Raw genomic sequence first — 5,766 nt, 5'->3', positions numbered from 1 at the left:
CACAGGCGAGGTTGAAAGGTGACGTGGGTGACTTGGACTTTGGAGTGGCTACAGAAAAAAAGAGACTGGCCGCCTGGCCCACACGAAAACAAGGATAAATATCTGAAGGGCCTTAAATGTAGTCACACAATGCTGATGTTGTTAACATTAACAATTTGAGAACAAAGTATAGTTTGCACGGTTTGATGTGATATGATAATTGATAAGCGATTGTTAGATTTAAAGGTGGGGTATGTAATTGTCTTTTTTGTCCATTTTTTCAAAATCACTTGAAATCCTATTCCTAACCCACTTACAGCCACTGAGTTAGAAGCACTGAAATGAAAAGTAAGCAATTTAATCATCTGTGGAACAGGCAGGACTCGAAAAACTCCAGCCAATCATTTCCAAAACTACCTAGAATCATTAGACAGTAACTGTGTCAATCAAACGGTCGTACCATACCCCTCCCCATCGTGTCCATGTTCTTCGAATGGGTGGAGTCAAAGGAAAGAAGGTAAGACCATAGGAGTTGTGTATTTTCAAAATCTCCCGGCCGTTTTGCAAATCACATACCCCACCTTTCATCAGCGCGATTTACTGCAATGCTTTTTTTCCCCTTAGTTGGTCAGAACAAAAGTGGATGTTACTTGTTCCAGTGTCATTTTCCGGTGAACATTCTTCTGTTGGTCATGACTCATACTTCCAAAAAGTATAATCTGTCATTGCAAATGACAGTATCCACACCGACGCGATGTGATTGACAGCAGCGCATTCTCCTCAAAACATTGGATTCATTCGCGCTGTGCCGTGTTAAAGCACAACCCATGTAAAGTTGATAGTTCCACGAATGACTGCAATTGCAGATTTCGAACAGAAATGGCGACAAAGACGAAAAACTAGGACTGCAGCGTTAAATAATTTCTTGTTTGTTTTTTTTAATTGTGAGTACATAAATACATTTCAAATGACACGGGTGCTTGATGAAGTCGATATGCACCTACAAATCAACTTAAACCAAACCATTCTATGGTTTGCCAGCAATAAAGATATTTTCTATTTGAACACCTGAGCACCAGCTAATAGTGGTTGACTGTGTTGCGTGTTCATTATTTTGGGGGCGGAGCAATGAAGGGAGGGGTGTGTTTGTTTGGGTGTCGATTTCAAATATTAAGTGTTTCTCAGAAATCACTTATTGCATTTTTAACTAGCTGGCAGTAAACATCAGTAGATAGTTGCTGCATGTTTAAGATGGTTACCGTTTTATTCCTTGATGTTCTTGCTTTGCCTGACTGCTTATGAGGACCATTGCTGTTTACCTTGTCCAGTTCAGGAGAGGAAACAGAAGCTGCACAATGGGGCTAGATGTCAGAAAAGAAACCAGTGAATATCAAAATATCAGAATATTTGTAAAGGACAAAAAAACTTGTTAATGTTCATTCCTCTAGCTGTCCTATACTTTATATATCATTCCACACACAACTCTATGCTGAGAGAGTCAATAATATAGAATAATGATACAGATGTTTTAAAGTGGACTTACGGATTTATGCAGGCGCAAACTGCTGGCTGGCTTTTTATCAGTGGATTCTGCTGATGCTTTATTCAAAGCTTGAGAAATATGAGACCACAATCACATGGTAACTAATCAGAATTAGAGTAAAAAATTATCATGAATTACTGATCAATCTCTTTAGCATTTTATTGATAGTACCTTGACTCGCCATGGCCAATCTGAGTCTCCATAATTGTAAGTGATTTCCTCTCCTGGTAGAATGTCTCGTACAGCAAACAGACACAGGTGAGGTTTTCTGCTCACTTCAACGGTTCTTCATTTTGCAAGTAGGATTTTCTGGTCTCATCGTTTGCAAGTCTTCCCAAAGACGAGTCTTCTTTAGATGCATCCATGCTATAAAAACATAAAATGAACACTCAATACTTATAATCTTAGTATATATGCTAAACATGTACAGTTATTTTTACAAGTGGTTCTGAACCCCAGTCCTGGGAACCCACCGCTCTGCATATGCTGTATGTCTCGTGTTTTAATCCACCTGATTGAGATGAGGAGTTCTTCATCAGAACATGGCTCTATGAACTCATCTGAGTGCATCAGGTGAAGGAGACATACAGAACCTGCAGAGGAGGGTCTCAGAACCACTGATCTATATGATAGTGTACTGCAATGTATGGTAATGTACAGCTCTCAGATAAAAGCATCTAAAAGTTACCATGTTGTTCTCTTTAGGGAATACAGGGGGAATTTTTTTGATGACTCAAAGAAACTACACTCCGTACTCTATGTCAGTTCATGGTGAATTTGAAGTATTAGGGTGTGTTCACATCTGGCATGTTTTTTTAGACTGTTAATGTGGTTCATCTGAATAAATGTGAAAGCTGCTATTTGAAACCTGGTGCGACCAAACAAGCGGACCGAGACGCTGAAAAGAAGGGTCTCAGTTGGCTTCCAAATGAACTCTGGTGCAGTTCAAATGAAATATGAACATAACATGGACCAGAGACATGTAAATAAACCAAAAACAGGAATATGTGACCCTAAAAAGGACAGACTGGTCAATCATAACTTAGGTTCAACGATAGAAATGCCAATCTGAACACTAAGCGTATCTGGACCAAAAGAAACGAGCGAACAGAACTACAGGCATGAACTAAGTATCTTACAGTTCCAGATATTTTAGCATACCTACTACATCAATCCAACAGTTCTGTACTCACCACCAATTCTTGCCATGCCACTGAAAATCAAACAGGAACGTGTTCTCAGCTTCAGTGTAGTGTTCAGTTCGGTCCAGACTCTCCTGTGAACTCAAAAGTTCACCTCTGTATTCAAGAACAAAATCACCTCTGAAAAAAGCTCCAGTGGTGAAAACTCCACGCCCTGAAGAGGAGAAATACATTAGCTTCAGTTTCTTTAATGTCAAATATTATTTTGATTCTTACTAAAAGTTCTCTACCATATGATGTACATTATATGATGTAGAAGGGAAATTACTGAAGGAAAATAGTCAGCCAGGCTAATCTCAAAGCATGCTTTGCCTTTCATACTTTTAATTCTTAAAATTATACAGTTAAAATTACATATTTCTTACACAAACAATATGATCATGGCTATATATTGTTTAGAACAGAGTGCCGCAGTGATGACGTATTTTTGAAGGGCAACCCGGTAGTTCACCTCACCTAGTTCCCTCCACAAAAACCTTATAGGATTTTAGAACCCTATAGAAAATCCATATCCTTGTGTAATATATATAATGTTTCTACATTCTTGTAATGTATGTTTGACTGATTGTGTGCCTTTATAAGTAAATCAGGTTAATGACGTCAAAAGCAAACCATTGTGTATTTCATATGTCATGTCACTTGTGATGTTAAATAAAGCCCAAGAGTACTCCAGAATACCAGTGGGAATCTTACAGACTCATATTCTCCTCTCATCCAGTATCGGATGCAGGATTTTGACTGTACCACCTCTGCATGAGATGAGAACACATTTTAAGAGTTTCTTGGGTAGAGAAAACGCTTGCTCTCTCTGGATGTGCTTAAATCCACAATAAGGACACTTTCCTGTCACACATCACACATGCTCACTTCAATAAGCCACAGAACACAGGTTAAAGGGATAGTTTACCCAAAAATGAAATTTCTTTCAGTAATTACTCACCCTCATGTTGTTCCAAACCCGTAAAACCTTCGTTCATCTTCGGAACACAAATTAAGATATTTTTGATGAAATCTGAGAGCTGGATCACTCCTCCATAGACTTCCAAGGGACTGAAACTTGTTGGCCCAGAAAAGTTATAAAGAGATCATTAATATAGTCCAAGTGACTACAGTGGCTCAGTCTTAAGTTTATCAAGCGACGAGAATACTTTTGTGCGCAAAAAATAAATAAAAATAACGACTTTATTCCACTATTCATTTCCTTCTCTCTGGGCCTCGAGTGAGTTCACGTAGTAAAACTGTGCAGTGCGTCTGTGTTGCACGTCACACGCATCACACACATGACCAGCGTCGGCCAATAGTGAGCCTACGTGGTGACGTGTAACACAGACCCACTGCACAGTTTTACTACGTGAACTCACTCGAGGCCCAGATAGAAGGAAATGAATAGTGGAATAAAGTCATTATTTTTGTTGTTTTTTGCACACAAAAAGTATTCTCGTCGCTTGATATACTTAAGACTGAGCCACTGTAGTCACTTGGACTATATTAACGATCTCTTTTATAACTTTTCTGGGCCAACAAGTTTCAGTCCCTTGGAAGCCTATGGAGGAGTGATCCAGCTCTCAGATTTCATCAAAAATATCTTAATTTGTGTTCCGAAGATGAACGAAGGGTTTTACGGGTTTGGAACAACATAGACAAAATCTAGCTGTGTCGATTGGTTTATTCTTATGCCGTTTATGATTACCTTAGTCTGCGTTTACATGACCACCAGAACTGTTGGCTTATTATGCATAATTGGGTTATGTATGTGCAAATAAACATTGACTTTGGGTTGATGGAACCAGAAGTGCAAAAATGCAACTGCTTTGTTTTACTGTACGACGTACACACCTCCGCCGACTTGAGCTTCCAAAGTTACCGGAAGTCATTCATTTTCAATGGAAGCTGGCTTCTCTCAGCTGCAAGGAGCGTCAAATTCCTTGGCATGGCGTTTTGAGCGACTAGAGCGTCAATCTGAAAGTTGAAGTAGCTCAACTTTATGGTAATGAGCTATGTTCAGCGCAAACAGCAGCAAAACGCCAGCAACCAATCGGAATATAGACGTCCTTCGCGCTGGCTGATTCCGGAGAAACATACGATGTTAACTTTCGTTCCTACCAAAACATTAGTTCTATCAACACGCTATCAAACTGTGTCCAGCCTGAAGTTCCGCTGGACGTACCTCTCGTCATCGAGCCGCAGCTGCTGCACCAGCCGGTGATACTCTCCGAATTGATAACGGCCCTGGAGGGTTTCATGAACCCAAAATCTCCGAGTCTGACGTCTTCTCAAGCAGCACCAAACACAACAACTTCGCGATTATCCGACAGTGATACACATTTGAGAATGAGCTCAACTTATTTGAAATATTTACGAGCGCTCGTTTTAAGCGGGAATGCAATTAATTTGCTCACGGTAACACCAATTTGACCAATTACATTAAAGTAAATATAATATTAATATAACAATAATAGCTAATTATTATTTTCTTCCCAAACAAATGTGACCAAAACGGTTATAATAATTCTGTCATTATAAATGGTTTCTTCAGTGTATTGCTTGTTTTTTCTGTTTATTACATTTTATGTTGTGACACTTCTCTTCTCCATGCTATGTCAGAGCGGCCAAAGCGTCAACAAGCTTCCCCGTACTTTTTGACAAGCGTCCTTGACAGGGCGGCCAGAGCTTCTTTGCAGCTCAAGTCGGCGGCTGTGTGTACGTACAGTTAGGGCTCATGCCAGCAGAACTCTATTCAGGAATCTGGACTGCACAATAAAAAATATATATATTTATAAAGTACTGTTTAACTTGTGGCCTAACAACCATATGACTTGCCTTACATTAAATTCTCAGTTTTGTAGATTAACATTATTACTAGGGCTGGGCGATAAAATGATAATGATAATTATCACGATATAATTTCTCGATAAAACGATATCCAGAGTTCGATAAATGTTCGATAATGTTTATGCGCCAAAAGCGGAACCGAACTCATTTGACCCGCGCGCCACACGGACCGTTTATCCGCTCGGCTCAAAGTCCAAACGGCCAGCGCAG

General features: G+C 39.6%; 1 long non-coding RNA gene across 1 annotated transcript; it reads right to left on the bottom strand.

Annotated features, from left to right (window-relative positions):
• Positions 1-15: 15 nt before the first annotated feature.
• Positions 16-1,590, bottom strand: LOC113113992 (uncharacterized). Its single transcript, XR_003293665.1, has 3 exons — positions 1,523-1,590; positions 1,239-1,340; positions 16-73 (listed from the first exon to the last, which is right to left on the bottom strand). It is a non-coding gene; the product is annotated as an uncharacterized LOC113113992 (long non-coding RNA).
• Between the last annotated feature and the right edge of the window lie 4,176 nt (positions 1,591-5,766).

The sequence above is a fragment of the Carassius auratus genome, chromosome 14 (assembly GCF_003368295.1).
Source record: "Carassius auratus strain Wakin chromosome 14, ASM336829v1, whole genome shotgun sequence".
Taxonomy (NCBI): domain Eukaryota; kingdom Metazoa; phylum Chordata; class Actinopteri; order Cypriniformes; family Cyprinidae; genus Carassius; species Carassius auratus.
The sequence above is the reverse complement of the archived record's forward strand: the minus strand, read 5'-3'. Positions and strand labels throughout refer to the sequence as shown.